The following is a 20,207-nucleotide window of genomic DNA, read 5'->3' as shown; positions in this document are numbered from 1 at the left end:
TACACAAACTATTTAAAGCCAGATTTGTAATACAAGACCATTATGGATTTTCTCAATTTATCAAAGTAACAGAACATCTGGATCTCTGTGTATCTAGACAATAATTGTGCTAGCAACTAGCAGCTGATAGCGCAATTATCTCAGCTACCATAGTAACAGATGATTGACGTGCCCCCCCAACATTGTTCACAGGAAAACCTAAAAGCATCACCTGGCTCCTCGTATTGGACTAGTCTAGATCAGTGGAGTAAATACTAAGAAGAGACAGAGAGGTGTGTGAGCAAGTTACATTGCTTCAAGAGAATACTTGGTTTTGGTGCCAGACTATCATCAAGAATTTTCTTAGATAGAACGAACCCCAACATTTAGCCAACACAAGAAAACCTCTGGGCACATTGGTTTTACAGCCTCTAGTTTTTGTTCTCTACTTCCAAAATGATGAAGTTAGAAGATTCACCCAATCTCTTGTTCTATTTCAGTCCACTTAAATCGGTCATAATGTGCTTGTCTACATGTGAAAACGCATATGGCCATTCAGAGTCAATAGTGGGGATGTCCCTTATTCTGTACTAACATCAATTAGCTAGAGCAAAACTATGGCTTATTAGTAAGTACTGTTGTCGCTCTTTACTTCCAGTGTATCTGCAGGGAGTCTTTATTTTCCTTCTGTGTTTGCTTGGTTTCCTCTGCAGGCACTTTTACTCCATATTCCAAGAGGTAATGTCTCGCCTTGTGGAGAGTGACATCTCTTACATGCCGAGGTGAGGAGTCTTACAGGCCACACAATGCTCATCTGGGAAATAAAATATGCAAATTGTCTCTTCAGAGAGGAAGATGACTGGAACTCAAGTGCTACCTATTGGAAGACGCATCTTCATCAATATCTACCCTTAAACAAGCCTTCCACATGACTTAGGATAAAAGCCAAACCAGACACTCTAATTGCTAACATGTGTTTTGGGGCATTTGCCCCTTTGTATAGAATCTTACAGACCATACGATTCTCCTCTGGAAAAATATATCTGCAAATTAAAAGGACTTGAACTCTAGTGCCACCTATTGGAAGTAGTCCTAAAAATCAATATTGACCCTATAATGAGCCTTGTTTGTCACATAACTTAGGATAAAAGCCAAACTTGACACCCTATTTGAGAGACATGATTTTTTTTTGGGGGGGGGGTTTGTCCCTCATCAGTGCAAAGCAAGACGTCTCATTTGGCTTGATAAGAGTCTTCTGAAGGTACTCTAATGGGAAATTCTCATGTTGTGGAGAGTGACGTGCCGATGTGAGTACTATATGTACTCTTTTCCAACTTTCTTCATTCCACTTACACATCAGCTAATGGCTATTCAGGCTAATAAGAAAGTAGGAACTCATCCAGAAATGTCAAAGACTGATGTCTGTGGTGAAGCTTTCTGCAGGGCAAAGCCTCAGAATGTCACATTTAAGGGATGAGATGCAGTACAAAAGCACAGATACCTATAAGATAACATAGGCTGACTGTCAGAGACAGAATGTTAATGACAGCAAGAATCCATAGTAAATGTAATATGTCTAGTCATACAAAAACACATTGATGTACGGTAGTTTAGCAATATTTTAATATACTCCGATATGTTATATGGGGAAAAAAAGGAGCCAGCACGATCTGAAATTGGCATGCATCATATAAAAAGTGAAAATTCACAGATTTATTCCAACTGTACTATAATAAAAAAATGAGATTTTTAGCAAATAATTGATCAATTTTTTGAGCCACCCCTGCCAACGTCACGGAAAATCTCAATAGGGGGGTCCTACTCTATATTCTGTATTTCATGTGCCATGCGGCCTCATAGATAAAGTTAAAAGCAGAACAATAATGGAGCACACATACCTGTAACCTGTATATAGCCGCTTCCATGTTGCAAAAAAGGCAATTGTGGATAGAGACCAGCCCAGGTCCCAGCATGTGGAGCAAGCTCTACACATACCAGGACTATATCACAACTGATCCTCCCAGTGCCAAACAGCAACCATTGATAAAGGCGGACCAGATCCAAGAATGGTGGTTAATTAGCATTGCCTGTGGAAAGGGGTGAGGTAACTGAATCTGAACAGCTACCAACAGGAGGAATACATTGCAAACCAAAATCAGGCGTGCATGGTATAGTGATGGTCAGTCACCAGAATTGTAGCATAACTACGGTCAAAACAGAGAAAAAAAAGGAGCCAGCACGATCTGAAATTGGCATGCATCATATAAAAAGTGAAAATTCACGGATTTATTCCAACTGTACTATAATAAAAAAAATGAGATTTTTAGCAAATAATTGATCAATTTTTTGAGCCACCCCTGCCAACGTCACGGCAAATCTCAATAGGGGGGTCCTACTCTATATTCTGTATTTCACGTGCCATGCGGCCTCCTAGATAAAGTTAAAAGCAGAACCATAATGGAGCACACATACCTGTAACCTGTATATATAACAGCTTCTATAGTCCTGGTATGTGTAGAGCTTGCTCCACATGCTGGGACCTGGGCTGGTCTCTATCCACAATTGCCTTTTTTGCAACATGTTAGCAGCTATATACAGGTTACAGGTATGTGTGCTCCATTATGGTTCTGCTTTTAACTTTATCTCATTTATATTACAGTACAGTTGGAATAAATCTGTGAATTTGCACTTTTTATATGATGCATGCCATTTTCAGATCGTGCTGGCTCCCCTCTCTCAGATATGTTATATGTATATGTTAGATGTAAGCTCCATCAATGTGACCTGCATCTACGCACAGAATGGGGCTCATACATTTTTTCATTTGAACGATATCTTTGTTTCTAAATACTAATGCCTGGCTTTTTAAGCAGCACTGCCAACGGTCTGCCACAAATCAATCATAGGAGTAGCTAAAGAATTTCCATACACATGCACAGCTCTTCCCATTCATTTGAATTAGAATTCTGACCATTTGGCCACTGACAGCTGCACACTATGGATCCTGACTTTTGAGATAAAAACTGGTTTGATTGTTTGGACTTGCCCATCTACAGAGGCAACCTATAGGTAGATGCCATGATGTCTGAAAAATTGATATTTTTATACTTTAGTCCTTTATCGCCTTTCTGTAAGTGACAAATATGAGTATTAAAGCCCAGTTGTCCCCCCTACTTGCTTTCTAAGCCAAGCATGAAATCAATATGTTTTGTAATATTGAAGGAGGTTGTCCACTACTTTTACACTGATAGCCTATCCTTAGGATAGGTCATCAATGTCTGATCGGCTGGGGTCAGACGCCTGACACCCCTGCAGGTCAGCCATTTTTGGTGGTGCTGCCGCCAAAAGCATGCAGACAGAGATGCTCAGTTCCAGAGCTGCCATGTCAACCGATAGTGACCTCGGCCGGGTACTGAAAATCTGCCTCCCATTCAAATCACTAGGAGGCAGATGTGTAGTACCTGGCCGCAATCAATATGAAAAAACGGGGGCAACTCCAGAACTGTGAATTTCCGGTCATTAATGTTAAACTAGAAGACAACCTCTTTAACTGTGGAATGCTGGCGCATTCGGCACACAAAAAATCTCAAAGCTCTACACGGAAAGCAAGATTTGTACATGTTGTCTCATTACTCAATCAAGCATAACCCAAAAATGTTTTATAGGGTTCATGGCATGTGACTGACTTCTCCGTGGGAGATTTCAGATTCCTTTTTTTTTCTGACGTTCTTGGGCCATTTTAGCAGTGTGACAAGGTGCGCCATCCTCCAGGAACAGAGTGGATGTTTTGTTCAGCAGCCCACATAACAATATTAGAAGAGACCCAATATATTCTTAGATGGGCTCCTAAAAAATTACAAGCAAAATAGAGTATAATCTCCAGCAATTCAAAGAAGGTTAAAAAATATTTATTTAAGTTCTATTAAAAAAAGATCCATCGATCATGCAAACAGTGAGGGGGGACACATTAAGAGACATCCGACATATTTCGGCTGGTAGTGCCTTATTCCAGGATTGCCAAATGCCATGACAATCCAGGAATAAGGCACTACCAGCCGAAACATGTCGGATTTCTCTTAATGTGTCCCCCCTCACTGTTTGCATGAACGATGGACCTTTTTTAATAGAACTTCAATAAATCTTTTTTTTAACCTTCTTTGCAGTGCTGGAGATTATACTCTATTTTGCTTGTTTGTGTTCTGCCTGAAGCCAGGGCAGCTCCGTGCACCAACATCGATCTTGATCTGGACTTTAGGAAGGGTAAGCTGAACTACTTTTTCTATTTCCTAAAAAATTACATCCACTCTGTTCTTGGAGGACGAAACTCATTGTCACATAGCTAAAAAAAAAAAAAAAAACCCCGCAAGAGTATCAGTAAAAAAAAAAAGGCATCTGGAAGATTCAATGGGCCAATCAGTTCTGTGGCATTAATCCAATAGACAATGTGTGGGCTAAACATGAAGGTGCACACAGATGTTCATGAAAACCTGTTTCCTGTGAAGAGCTTTTCCATACAAAGTGGGCCAGTTTTTCACAGGTTTAGATAACAGAACTCATTAGCTCCGATTAATCATGACTTTGCGCCTTGTGGTAGAGCCACTCTCTCAGCAGTGGGGGATGGATGCAGGAACACCTCAAGTGTCGATTTTCATCTGGTTTATGATCATTAGTCACAATCCATTGACAAGAAGAAAGCACTACTTCCTCCAGCACAGGAAAATACAGAGCAAAACAGAAGACCATGAGTGTGTCCAGAGGCCTGACTTTTACCTCTGGGACCACACCCCGAGGTGGAGATATGGTGAACTGCCATCCCACCCATCTCTTTAGCTGTCCACAACAAACCCAGCCCAGGTAATACAAATTAACCCTCTCAGCACCAAATAAGCTGGAGTACTACATCCGGGTTCATATCACTGATTGCAGTAGTCGCAGCGACACATATCTCCCCTCGTGCACATCACCAGTGATCATATCACAGCCTGTTTTGTAGTATTATTCTATTTGCGCCTTTTTGAAGTCTATTTTAAAAGTGTTCACTTGATTTTTTGTTTTTGCTTCCACTTTATGGGTGAGTTCTAGCAATTCCATATGTTTTTGGCTGATTCGTCAATTGCAACTTTTTAAAAAGTTACTAAATTTGGCACAATTTCACTCCAGGTTTTGCGTATGCCAAAATTTTGGTGCAAAGGCAATTCAACATAGGAAAAGGGATCATTTTTTTTTACTTTGCGCCACATTCATGGATTGCGTGTGCCGTTTTGATGAATTAGGTGCCAAAAACAGCAACTAATATTACAGGGGAAAAAAAGTGATGTATAAAAAAAAAAAAAAATACAAATGAGGTATCGGAGCTATTGTTTCCACTCCCTACTACATAATACTTTGAACAAAGCAAGCGTTGGGACAACTGTGTTATAAATACACAGGATGGGAATACCCCTTTAACTGCTCCGCTGACTCACACAGCTTTTGCAAAATGAGTTGTATATAAGGAGGAGGTGTCAGACATTGGGAAAGAGGGAGAAGGACTCAGTCTTATCTGTGGTTGAGGTGCTGCCAGGTCTACATGGTCGGTGCAGGGAACTTGAATCCCGTGAGCTAGCAGAGGTAGATTTATTTAGCATGCCTAATAATGGTTCCTAATGTTATTACAGATAAATCAGTTTTCTAATATTTTTATTATCATCATGTTGCATTACTACATGGTGGTTGGGAGGGATTGTGCTAACTACAAAGAATAAAAGGGGTGAAAGAGTTTTTGTTCTTTTGTATTTTATTTCAAATAAAGGATTTTTTTGGGTTGTTTATTTCTTTTCACTTAAACATTAGTAATAGGGGGTCATTAATTAATAATCTAGGGCTTAGTGACAGCTGTGAGCTGTTATTAACCCATTATTACCCTGATTGCCACCACACTAGGTCAATCTGTATGAGCAGGGTAAAGTTCTGGGATTGTTGCATCTAATGAATGCAACAATCCTGGGCGGCTGCAGACCGCTTTTTTTAGGCTGGGGGGGCCCAATAAGCATGGGCCTCCCCAGCCTGAGAATACCAGCTCCCATCTTTATCATGGCGGAGTATCACAATTGGGGAAAACAGAATGCAGCTTTTTAAATTATTCATTTAAATAATTAGAAAAAAAAAAGCGCATGTGGTCCCTCTTATTTTGATACACAGCCAAGATAAGAACACAGCTGTGGTCTGCAGCCTGTAGCTGTATGGGTTATCTGTGCTGGATATCATAATACGGGGGGAGCCTACAACACTTTTTTTTTATTTATTTACTTATTTTTACAGTAATAGAGATTCCCACACAGCACTTCTGATTGGTTGCAGTCAGACACGGTGGGTGGGGGAAGCAGTGACTATGTATGAAGTAAATGAGCAGCCCAAGAAGTGGTTTTCGAGCTGTGTGGAGAGTCAATAAGTATAACGCCCTGCTTTAATCCCCTTATTCCTTTTACCACAATTTTAAAGCACAGGATTCTGGTCTCCATAGACTTATATGGGAACGGCGTACGGCCAAATATCCGGGATCAATTCTGGGCCTGAACCGGGGTTTTTTTTTTTTTTTAACCTGGTTCGGGCATGCCGATTCCGGGTACCTGCGAGTCCGCCCAACACTGATAATGAGCCAAAACATACAGTACCTCTATGATGACCAATGCCTTGCTAAAGAAACTGTGGGTTAAAGTACTAGGCCTAAACCCTCTTGAGCATCTGTTGTGTATCCTGAAATAGAAGGAGGAGTGCAATGTCTCTAAAATTCACCAGCTCCGTGATTTCATCATGGAGGAGTGGAGGAGGATTCCAGTGTCTCTTTTGAAGCTCTAGTGAACTCCATGTACTCACTTTTGTTGCGTGTGGTTTAGACATTAATGGCTTTGTGTTATTATTAACGGGCACAACAAAGTTACTTTGTTAGAGAAGCTGTACACTGACATATCTTAAGTGTTATTCCATGAATAGATATAATAAAATATTTTCAAAAATGAGAGGGGAGTATTCACTTTTGTGATGTACTGTACCTATCGGTAACTGCTCTACTTTTCCTCTGTATTCTTTTCTAGGGGTGGTATAGAATGAGAAAAACATCTGCATCCTTTCAAACAGCGCCTTAACAGTGGAATCTGGTAGTGCAGGAGTGAACGGGCAAGAGCTGCAATACGACATATATCCTGGAAGAAGTGTTTTCTAATGCTGCATAGCTCCAGAGTAGATTACAATTGCACTATACGTGTCGACAATGAGTTTTATTTTCAGACCAGGTTCTGGCAAGTTTCAGGAAAACTTGAGATAAAGAGCAATCTTCAAGTCCAGCCGAAAACATTGCAATTGAATTGTGGTCTAAATTCTAATTTGTCAACTTCAGGTTATTACCACTGGTGTTCTTAAAGGGATTGCAGGCAGCAAAGCAATAAAATATTAAACTTACAGCAGGCTGTAAGCAATCCAGCAAGATGAAAATAGTCTACGCGTGCTGTGGAAATAACCTCTTATTGAAAGAAAATTGGTAATTCCACCATTTGTCAAAATAAAATGAACCTTTCCTTTTGAGTCATTTCTGTTGCCGGGAATTACAGTCTGTGGGAAGTGGCAAGGAGTCTGATGGACTTTTCTAGTTCTTCACAGAGACAACCAAGCACATAAGCAACCGATAGTATCAAACCAGGGATCTGGGTTACAATTAATCCATTACGTTTTTTTGCAGCTTATTGCATCACAGATGCTAGTAATATTTGTCTGCCAAGATCTGTTGGCGTCCTATAACTATGGGTGTATGGCTGTTGGGACTTACATTAAATAGCTTTTATCAAGAAGGCTCTGAAAAGCCTATTAAAATAAAATAAAAAACAAACAAAAAATAAATTATATATATCTATCACTATATTTTATATATATATATATATATATATATATATATATATATATATATATATATTGTGACGTAGCGACCACCAACGTGGTAAATGGTCGCTATATGTCACAGTGGAGAAGGTATCTGCAATATCTAGACGGTAAAGGTTGCTATGGGACTTGTAGTCCACAAAGGCTTCTTGCTACACATAAGGGTCAGGTTCCCTTTAACAATCACAAGGTGCTCTGCAGGGCTGAGATTCACAGACCTCCACCTGTGGGTGTGGCCAGCTTGATATAGGAGACTGGCAATGTGTATTTGGAGAGAGTGAGAGCAGAGCCCAGAACTCTGCATGGAGCATCCTGTGTGGAGGTTCAGCACAGGACTCAGATATTCAGACTGAGGTGAGTGCAGCCAGACTAGGGCTGTATGGCCGAACCTCTCCTGGAGGAGACACAGACCCAGGGGTCTGCAGAGGGCCCTGGGGCCAAGAAGGAACCTCAGCTACAGGTGTCTGCTACCCGGTGCCAGAGAGAGAAGAAAGTGGTTAAACTCCCACTATGATCTTGTACTAGAGTCTGCTCTGTAAGCTGCAGAGCCGGAAGCCTGGAAAAGCTCTGCTCTGTAAGCTGCAGAGCCGGAAGCCTGGAAAAGCTCCAGGCCGGCGTGGAGCGATTATAAGTTTGTGGACCCTCCTGGAACAGCCGAACGGGGCATCGTAAGACCGTCTCCTACGGCAAAGGGTGCCTGTGTGACGGGGACCCGTATGGACGGTGCATATCCCGGCTGTGTTCCGGGTCCATTTACATATACAGCGAGGACAATAAAGCTGTTTTGATCGGACTATTTGAGTCACGGCGTCTTTGTGGTCCTGGGGGACCCCCACCCCGCTACAATATATATATATATATATATATATATATATATATATATATATATATATATATATATATACACATATATACATACATACATATATACACACACACACACACGAGATCAAAATTAGAGAACAACATACAATTTCCTAAATGTTGAGGTCAATGTGTAGTCCTATGTGATTATATCCTACCATGAGTAATCTAGCAGTATTTTAAGCTTATTTCATAAACTGAATTTATTGTAAAGCACAAAATAAAAATGTAAATGAGATAAATGTAAAAGAACACTGATCAAAATTAGAGAACCCTTTCAGATACCTGCACGTTATTGGTGTTAATCTGGCACCCAGTGCTAATTTCCTTAAACATCTGACAAACCCTATTTAACTATTTAGCCTAACTTTCCAGTAAGCACTGACTGGCTGGTCGCCCTCGAATGATAAATGCAAGAGAGGACAGGATAATGACGAGAATCTCCATGGGTAATTGTTTCAACACCACTGCTAAAATTGCTCGCCAATTCAGCACTGAACAGGGTTAAGGGGGATTTACACGCTACGACATCGCTAATGCAAACTCGTTGGGGTCACGGAATTGGTGACGCACATCCGGCCGCATTAGCGATGCCGCTGCGTGTGACACCTATGAGCGATTTTGCATCGTTGCAAAAACGTGCAAAATCGCTCATCGGTGACATGGGGGTTCATTCTCAAAAATCGTTACTGCAGCAGTAACAAGGTTGTTCCTCGTTCCTGCGGCAGCACAGATCGCTCCGTGCGACACCGCAGGAACGAGGAAGCTCTCCTTACCTGCCTCCCGGCCGCTATGCGGAAGGAAGGAAGTGGGCGGGATGTTACGTCCTGCTCATCTCCGCCCCTCCGCTTCTATTGGGCGACGGTTCAGTGACACAGCTGTGACGTCGCTGTGACGCTGAACGAACCGCCCCCTTAGAAAGGAGGCGGTTCTCCGGTCAAAGCGACGTCGCCGGGCAGGTAAGTATGTGTGACAGGTCTGGGTGATGTTGTGCGGTACGGGCAGCGATTTGCCCGTGTCGCACAACAGATGGGGGCGGGTACCCACGCTAGCGATATCGGTACCGATATCGCAGCGTGTAAAGTGGCCTTAAGGATGTCTCGTCATACAGTGTCACGAAGTTTAAGAGCATTTGGACTGAAAGCCCATTCTGCAGTGACCAAACCTCTCATTAGCAGAAAGAATCAAAAGGCTAGACTCACCTTTGGTGAGGAGCATGTTGTGTGGACAGAGGAAAAGTGGTCCACAGTTCATTCTAATGATGAAAGCAAGTTTAATTTATTTCCGTTTGATGTGAAATATTATTTTCTTCGACAAACTTTGGAAAGACTGAACCCAAAGTATGTCAATAAATTAGTGAAAGGTGGTGGTGAAAGTGTCATGGTTTGCGGAATGTTTTCTGTAGCAAAAGTTGGACCTCTCATACAGCTACATGGTAGAGTGAATGCAAATGTGTATCAGAACCTTCTTCAACAACACGTGGTTCATCACTTGCGTTCATCACTCAATCAGCCAGCAATTTTTATGCAGAACAATGCCCTGTGTCAAACAGTAAACGGGTAAAGCAGTTCCTTGAAACAGAAAACATTGAAACTATGAAATGGCCAGCCCAAAGTCCTGATCTAAACCCAATAGAAAACCTCTGGAAAATCCTTGGTGACAAAGTTATGGCCAAGAAACCCACAATAGTCAAAGAACTGTGGAAGAGACTGGAAGAAGAGTGGACCAAAATCACTCCAAAGCAGTATGAGAGACTAGTGATGTCCTGTGGCCGCAGATGTGCTGAAGTCATTCAAAGCAAAGGCCTGTACACTTCCTACTGATTGGTGACTGTTGTTACCTTCAGAAAATTTAATTATAACCTTTCTCTGTGCTACAGTCATTGCTGTTTTCTAACTAGGATTATCATGTCTTGAGCAAATTAAAGGTTTAATGTTGATAAACTTTGGATCTTTGTTCTAGTGGCTTGGTGTACCCCTTACAAAAGAACCTACAAATGTTGATCAATGCAGATTAAATTATTTCTGAAAAACAAGTGATCATTCATTGTTCTCTAATTTTTATCTCCAGTGTATACATTACATACCATAGTGAAATTATTTTGCCTTTATTGGTGCTAAAAAAAAGAGAATATATGTGATTATTTCTAGATGAGGTTTGTTGTTTGATGTCTAAATTGCTGTGTGTTTAATTACTGAAGTCTATATAAAAATATATATGTACCCATAGTACATGCAAAAACAAACATCTGCAACCTTACGATGTAAAGGCAAAACTGTCCACACAATGTAGATAATAGATACTGAATAGATCTGATAATAACAACAATTGCAACTATTACATTATTCATGAAACATAATCGACGTGCATCTTAATATCACAGAGCCATCTTAGGTCACTTGGAATGTGAAAGTCATCTAGAGCCTTCGAAGCTCTCTCGACTAGTGATGAAATGGGAGTTCTATTGAATAACAGGATGATTTCTTTACTCTGGTTTTATTAGTTTAAAAATACTTAGGTGATTACAAAAGACTAATGCACAGAGTCTGAAACGGCCCCCTCAAAAAAATCAGACGTCAAAGGAGTTCTCTGAGAAATGTGATAAAATAAATACAATATTTTTAAATATTTAACATTTTTCCAAATACCTTTATTCACCAAAAAGGTATGATTTTTCTTCTGCTTTCTGTCAGGATTTTAAAAGATGGCAGCTTCCATTTAAAATGTTGTTAATCTTCTCCTTTAGTCCACTTTGCTCAGTGTCCTGTCAGGTGGACTGAACAGAGGAATGCAAGTTCACAGTGCCTGACAGGACACTGCTTTGACCTGACGTATGTCTGGAACAGATGTTCTTTACGCAACCAGTTCTACTGTATGACTTCTAAACTCTAGGATGGGTGTACACTGAGCAATGGCAGTTGCCATCTTTAAAACCATGACAGAATGTATGACATAAAACATACCTTTTTGCTAAATAAAGATAGCTAGAAGAAAATGTAATATTTAAATGTCTATTTAGTTTATAACAATGCTCAGAGAACTCCTTTAAAGGGTTTTTTGGGCTTGAGCTAAATATATGCAGCTGAATTCTCCTCAACTGCCATTTGGAGTAGACAATTATGTGATCTCCAGTATAGGCATATCCTCTTTTCTCAATGTTTTCTTGAGAGAAGCAGATGAGAATCTAGTAAGCACATGATTGACAGCACACGAATCATATCCCAGTGGCCAAGTGGCTGCCTACTTGATCTGGTAATTGAAAGAAATCCTGACAATATGGATGGTGCACACTGTCAGGATTTGCCAATCTGCAGTCCCCTAGAGTTACTAATCAGTACATTTGAACAAAGATACATATATCAAGTTCAATCGATGGATGGGAAAGGATAAAGGGAAGGGTTATAGGTATATCCATAACGCATAACTCATTTTTCCCTAAAAAGCAAGGCTTTCCCTCCTGGTCCCAAGTGTAGATCAACTGGATTGTCACGGGGTCCTTCTCCAGTATCACACAATCAACAGAGCGAGAGATGGGTGAACAGTCTCAAGAACCTTTATTACAAGCAAACTGGAGGGTCCATAAAATAATCTACCACACAGAGGGTAAAATAGTCCAGGAATGGGATAAATGCCCCGGGAGATGAGAGTCATAATCCTCCGCTTAGAGATGGATATGGCAGTGCAGCTCCAAATGCTTATTCTCCGTGTAGGCTCCTCCAGCAGTCTTTGCCAGGGTAATCAGTTTCTCCAAGTCTCTATGGGGTGCTGGCCATAGCATCCGCATCTCACACAGCATCTAGCTTCTGCTCCTCTCTTGTCCTCCTCCTCCACTACAGGAGTTGATTTTCAGCATTTGGAAAGCAGAGGAGTAATGAATGGACAGTCAGTAAATTAGCTAATTCAATTATCGGACCTTCTATATGGTAAATTCTAGACAAGATGGGCAATACACAATGATACAGAACAAGGCAACACTCCTAAAAATCAGCAAAAATATGAACATAGACAAAAAGATACCCAACCCACTATATTACACTATTACATGGATCAACATTATACAGTAGAAGAGGATATCGGGTATAAACCGTGTTAATACTCCACTGAGATGTTGATATAATATTCCTTTATTATTGTACAGGTCGACGCGTTTCAGAAACATCCATCTCCTTCATCAGGACATAAAAGGAACAGTATGATATCGGCCCCAAGGAACCCTCCCTATATACAAGTAAACTGCCACGTCAGAGGACCGCCCCCTACAGTTCCAATCATGGCAGGACGCTCAACTGTTACAATACCGGTCATGTATACATACAATTGTTTACAGAAAAATAAATAAAAGCATACCCAGAATTACATGGATATTAAAATATTGCATAAAGAAATGTAAAAATTCCAATAAACAAACAATTGTTTCCATTTACATAAAAAAAAAAAAAAAAAAACAGGAAAGACGGGTTCAAGAACTCAAAAAACAGAGTGTGGATTCCGGATCAATCATGGGAAGTCCACAACCCTATAGTAGCAGAACAGAAAAACAACTGAGAAATATATAGATAAATATAGCCATATACAGTCATATGAAAAAGTTTGTGAACCCCTATTAATGTTAACCTTTTTTCTTTATAACAATTTGGGCTTTTGCAACAGCTATTTCAGTTTCATATATCTAATAACTGATGGACTGAGTAATATTTCTGGATTGAAATGAGGTTTATTGTACTCACAGAAAATGTGCAATCCGCATTTAAACATAATTTGACCGGTGCAAAAGTATGGGCACCCTTATCAATTTCTTGATTTGAACACTCCTAACTACTTTTTACTGACTTACTAAAGCACTAAATTGGTTTTATAACCTCATTGAGCTTTGAACTTCATAGGCAGGTGTATCCAATCATGAGAAAAGGTATTTAAGGTGGCCACTTGCAAGTTGTTCTCCTATTTGAATCTCCTATGAAGAGTGGCATCATGGGCTCCTCAAAACAACTCTCAAATGATCTGAAAACAAAGATTATTCAAGATAGTTGTTCAGGGGAAGGATACAAAACATTGCCTCAGAGATTTAAACTGTCAGTTTCCACTGTGAGGAACATAGTAAGGAAATGGAAGAACACAGGTACAGTTCTTGTTAAGACCAGAAGTGGCAGGCCAAGAAAAATATCAGAAAGGCAGAGAAGAAAAATGGTAAGAACAGTCAAGGACAATTCACAGACCACCTCCAAAGACCTGCAGCATCATCTTGCTGCAGATGGTGTCAATGTGCATCAGTCAACAATACAGCGCACGTTGCACAAGGAGAAGCTGTATGGGAGAGTGATGCAAAAGAAGCCGTTTCTGCAAGCACGCCAAAAACAGAGTCGCCTGAGGTATGCAAAAGCACATTTGGACAAGCCAGTTACATTTTGGAAGAAGGTCCCGTGGACTGATGAAACAATGATTGAGTTGTTTGGTCATACAAAAAGGCGTTATGCATGGAGGCAAAAAAAACATGGCATTCCAAGAAAAGCACTTGCTACCCACAGTAAAATTTGGTGGAGGTTCCATCATGCTTTGGGGCTGTGTGGCCAATGCTGGCACCAGGAATCTTGTTAAAGTTGAGGGTCGCATGGATTCAACTAAGTATCAGCAGATTCTTGACAATAATGTGCAAGAATCAGTGACGAAGTTGAAATTACGCAGGGGATGGATATTTCAGCAAGACAATGATCCAAAACACCGCTCCAAATCTACTCAGGCATTCATGCAGAGGAACAATTACAATGTTCTGGAATGGCCATCCCAGTCCCCAGACCTGAATATCATTGAAAATCTGTGGGATGATTTGAAGCGTGCTGTCCATGCTCGGTGACCATCAAACTTAACTGAACTGGAATTGTTTTGTAAACAGGAATGGTCAAATATACCTTCATCCAGGATCCAGGAACTCATTAAAAGCTACAGGAAGCGACTAGAGGCTGTTATTTTTGCAAAAGAAGGATCTATAAAATATTAATGTCACTTTTATCTTGAGGTCCCCATACTTATGCACCTGTCAAATTTTGTTTAAATGCGGATTGCACATTTTCTGTTAGTAGAATAAACCTCATTTCAATCCAGAAATATTACTGAGTCCATCAGTTATTAGATATATGAAACTGAAATAGCTGTTGCAAAAACCCAAATCGTTATAAAGAAAAAAGGTTAACATTAATAGGGGTGCCCAAACGTTTTCATATGACTGTAGCATGGATCAACATTAAGAATTTTATACATGTACATAAGTATTGATGCTATTTTCTTCTAAAAAAACAAAGCTTCCTAGCCCCTTTTTGAAACTGTGGATTACTGTGATCAGCTTCAGAAGTAGGCTGCTCCACAGAATATTCCAAAGAGTAACTGCAGAAATGTAAGTCAAGTTTGGAAAATACCTTTAAAACTTTTCAAGGATAAAGTACAGTAGTAGAGAAGAATATCAAATTCATGGCATTCGATTTGGAGTTTATACATGATGTAGAAAAGAAAGCATCTAAGGAGGAAACAGAGACCATGCAGCATAGTGAATGCATTTTATGGTTCTATACAATTGAGCTGCATGAAGCTGTAATAGGGCACTCATAGAATGGGCTTTTACTGTCCCTCCATATGCCTCCACTTTCATCAAAAGGATACATACAGAAATCAAGCTCTGCTCCTTTAGATGCTATAGAGCTATTCCTTCTTCTTTATAATAAAGATCTATACAGAGGTCCATGGATTTCTGATGCGTCAGATCAGCCTGAGACAGGGACTATTAATCATATTATTGTGCTCATCTGTAGAACGCAGATCTTTGTACAAATGTGCAGATTCAATTAAAAGGACACAGGACAGTATTATATAATGCAATCATTCATAGGAAATTCTGCAGTAATAATATGTGACTTTCTATAACTGAGCTGACTCTTCTTGGGTGACATTGCACCCTATTCTTGGGAGTGGTTCCTATGCCAAAGACAAGCCACTGGTGTCCGTTAGCTTGTACAACTGTTAATTATTAATACCTTTATGAAACTAATAAACTTCAGGCTCTCTTCTGGCTTTGGCACAGAGTTAACACATTGAAATAAGTCTGATTATGTTATAATAACACTATAATAGATGAGAAGTAAAAGATGCAATGTTCCCATAAGTCAGACATTTAATGGCTTATATTCCAATTCAGCCGACGCGTAGATGTGATAGATGAGTCCAGCTATTTGTGCCATGACATTTCCAAGGCAGCAGACCAGACAAGTATCAGAAGACGTGTTCCGCTCTTTTCCTGAGAGTCACCACGCATTGCGGCTTTGGAAAATCGGTTCCTTTAGTTCAAAAGCTTCTGAACAGAGAACTATATTGTTACAATATAGAAACCAGACACCGGCCAAAAAGTATGTGACCTTTTTACTCAATAAATGCTTAATAGTTTTACTAACTTTAAGCTTCAGCGTATCTTCGCTAATTAAAATCCAAGTAATGTGACTAATTAAGTTGCCCAGACCTTGAAGAAGCTTTTGTCAATTATGGTCTTTAAATCTGGGACACCTCTCCAGCATGTTTTGAACTTTTTCAGCACATTAAAAACCAATTAGTGGTCAATTTCCATTAACCAGCTTCACTTATTAATTGGCAATTCCAAAAAAATGGCTTTTTGCATTGTAAAAAGAAAGTCAGGGGATCCACATAGCACTGCATTCAGTGTTACGTTACCATCAAAGTGATAGTAACCATGACAGAACTCAAAGACGCCAATAATTGCCAGGAAGCACGGCACAGATGTGAACAGAGCCTTCCGTTATTTGCATTTCACTAAATAAAAACAAAAATCAGTTAGGTTTAAGAGCAAGATGTGTTCATGAAATCTATATACACACATACGGATTCAGCGATCTAAATTATCTTGAACTTCTAGGTGGATGAGAGCTGTGCAAGAAACAGCAGAAGACAGCGACCACTAAGTATATTAATGCACACACTACACATGAATTACTGATTGATAACAAAAGTAGGCAGTAAAAAAATGATGCTCTACAAAACTTGAAAACGAGGTCTCTATTGGAACTTTCTTCAAGCAATACTTGAGAAATGAAAGTTTTAACTTTCTCCAATTCATTTACTTGTAGCCTAAATAATAAAAACATTAAAAAAAGAAATCTTTGTAATTCCAAATGTGTTAATATGAAGTAAGTAGATATGTGGTATCATTGGAAAGTATGGACATTTTGCTCTTTTCCTAGATGTCAAGAAGTTTACATTTTGCCGTAAAGTATTATTCTTAGCTGCCCTTTTACTTCAAGCATATTACCTAAAGAATGATATAAATCCAATTAACTGGACCAATTCTAAAATAAATGTGTAGTAAATCAATGCGCTCAATGAGAAGACCAGTGACATTCAGATATATATAGACAGTCACCAAAATGTCAATTTTGCACTAATCATTTAGGAGCTACAGCCATTTTATACTGTAGTTCTAAAGTTTTACAGGCTAAAAAGTAAGTGGACAAACAATGGTAACTATACAGCTTCTCAACAGCTGTCTTCATCTGTAACCTGTTTGCGGGTCTAAAGCCTGCTTTACACGGTACGACCGATTGTGCGATTTCACAATCGATCGTACCCGCCCCCGTCCTTTTTGCGTCACGGGCAAATCGCTGCCCGTGTCGCACAAAGTTACTAAACCCCGTCACACATACTTACCTCTCGTGCGACCTCGCTGTGGGCGGCGAACGTCCACTTCCTGGAGTGGGAGGGACGTTCGGCGTCACAGCGACATCACACGGGCGCCGGCCAATAGAAGCGGAGGGGCGGAAATGAGCGGGACGTAAACATCCCGCCCACCTCCTTCCTTCCACATAGAGACGGCGGCGGCCGCGGGAGGCAGGTGAGCTGCTCATCGTTCCCGTGGTGTCACACGGAGCGACGTGTGCTACCACGGAAACGATGGGCGACTAAAGTAAACGATATTATGGAACCTAACGAGCAGTACCCGACTCACGATTTGTGAGCGATACTGCGTCGCTAGGAGGTGTCACACAGGCCGGCATCGCCAGCGATGCCGGATGTGCGTCACAAAAACCGTGACCCCGACGATCTATCGCACGATAGATTGCCTGGTGTAAAGCAGGCTTTAGTCCATGAGCTCCTTCTTTTCTTCTTCATTCTTCCTATTAATCTGGTAGAAGTTAATCTTGATTTCATTTGTTTGTTGAATATTGTAAAGGTACCGTCACACATAACGAGATCGCTAGCGAGATCGCTGCTGAGTCACGGTTTCTCGTTAGCGATCTCGCTATGTGTGACACCTACCAGCGATCAGGCCCCTGCTGTGAGATCTCTAGTCATTGCCGAATGGTCCAGGCCAGTTTCTTCAAAGGCGATGTCCTGCTGGGCAGGACGCATCGCTGTGTTTGACACTGTGTGACAGGGTCACAGTGACTGCTGAGATCGTTATACAGGTCGCTATTGCGACCTGTATTGTTCCTGCATCGTTGGTAAGGTCTGACTGTGTGACATCTCACCAGCGACCTCCCAGCGACTTACCAGCGGTCCCTATCAGGTCGCATCGTTTTCGGGATAGCTGGTAAGTCGTTGTGTGTGACTGGGCCTTAACAGAACTGGACAGCTTTCTTTAGCTCAGTTCTAACAAAGTCTAGTTTACCTTTCTGTTCTTGATTGTTACCAATCGTTTTCATCTTGAGATAAACCCTCTGGATTTACATTCATGAAGGAATCTCTTTATTGTAGACTTTGACATGTAATAAGCTTTTGACTTGGCTAGATGTTTCCATTTACCAAGGAAAAAAATGATGTGGGCATCCACTTTACTTGTCTTCTGTGCCCTTACATTGACATGGCTCCTTCTCTGATAGGTTTATCTCTCAGCTTAATGATGGCCTCCTGTATTTGCATGGACAAATCTTTGAAAGTTCCCACAAATAGCTATCAACTTAAGATTCAACAACTAGAATCAACTACAAAACCTTAATATCCTTAATTTGTCGTGCAATAATGAGCTAACAGGCTGCAACGAACTATAAAAAGGCTTATCACTCAATTGCCCAATTACTTTTTCCCATTACTTGTTTCACTGCATGCAATTATATTCTTAGCCATAAGCTGTGCATACTTACCTATGACTAAGGACTGTTTTTAATATTTTGTTTGTGGTCAGAAACACGTTAGGTGCCCCAATTCTCATGATTTAAATATTTTTTTGTAATTTCTATTTTAATGTAGTTCAATAAATATTTGATTTTTTACTATTTTGTTGGTGCTGTGTCCAACTCAACCCATTCTCCTTCCTACTGACAGCAACTTAAAATTCAACACCTAGAATCAACTACAAAACCTTAATGTCCTTAATTTGTCATGCAATAATGAGGTAACAGGTTGCAATGAACTATGAAAAGACTTATTACTCAATTGTCCAATTACTTTTCAGTGTGTGAATATGGATAGATTATAATATATATATATATATTGAATATTTGAATGCAATATCTTCGCTAAAAGCCTAGCATAAAGCTGAAAGTCTGAACTTTAATCATATCTTAATTAATTTACTTCAACAGGACCATATAGCTAAATTATGAAAAGTAATTCTTCTGGACCCAATTATATAATACACTTACAGGAAGATTCCCCACTAGACGTGATGCTGGAGAGTTTAGGCTGCCTATATAGCAATTGTGTCCCTAATCGGTAATTCCCATCTTCTGATATGGCTAAAATTGCAAAGTTCTTGTTAAACAAGCAACATTGCAATTTACTTCTAATTAAAATTTGGCCCTGCTCAGCCAAATCTTTTCTGCTTTATGGTTTACATCTTGTTGCCTGGGAAATTGGCTATCGCTGCCGTTCAGTGTCTGTGGTCGAACATGCTCAATGCTTAAATTAAGCCAACCAGCAGATTTTTCACATATAAAGTACAGGCACTGCCATACTGGTGCTAGGATGCGGATTCAAATCATACTTTCAGTTTAGAGATTCAATGCTTAATTGCTGAAAATCCTTTATCAAACCTTCAGAAATTACGTCATTGATGCAGTGGCTTGAGCACTGGGGTGGGACTTTGTCAGCCAGGTCCTCGGTAATGCTTTCTTCTCTTGGCTCACAACCTATTCATTTAAATTTAAACCACAATTGCCGCTGTTGGTGGCTAGGGTACATTGCAAGTGCAACGGTGTCTTCAATAAAATGGCGTCGGGATCAGGACATGCTTGTACCGCAATCTCCGTAGCCATTTTACGGAGGACACTGAAGAGATAACTATGAGCAGCGGCGGCCCATGCGCTAATGACAAAAAAAGCCTTCAATCTACACATGTTGCTGCCACTCATATTCGTCTCCACAGGGTCTTCAAGAAAATGGCAGAATATTGCGGTACGCATATGCGGTGATCTCATCACCATTTTATTGAACACACAGTCACATTGCCAATGCGCATCGTC

The 20,207-nt window shown here is 40.3% G+C and overlaps 1 protein-coding gene across 5 annotated transcripts in view; it reads right to left on the bottom strand.

The window, feature by feature from the left end:
- IL1RAP (interleukin 1 receptor accessory protein) overlaps positions 1–20,207 on the bottom strand; it is a 331,833-nt gene that overhangs the window by 68,245 nt on the left and 243,381 nt on the right. The window lies entirely within an intron of this gene.

This window comes from Anomaloglossus baeobatrachus, chromosome 3, assembly GCF_048569485.1.
Source record: "Anomaloglossus baeobatrachus isolate aAnoBae1 chromosome 3, aAnoBae1.hap1, whole genome shotgun sequence".
In the NCBI taxonomy this organism is placed as follows: domain Eukaryota; kingdom Metazoa; phylum Chordata; class Amphibia; order Anura; family Aromobatidae; genus Anomaloglossus; species Anomaloglossus baeobatrachus.
The sequence above is the reverse complement of the archived record's forward strand: the minus strand, read 5'-3'. Positions and strand labels throughout refer to the sequence as shown.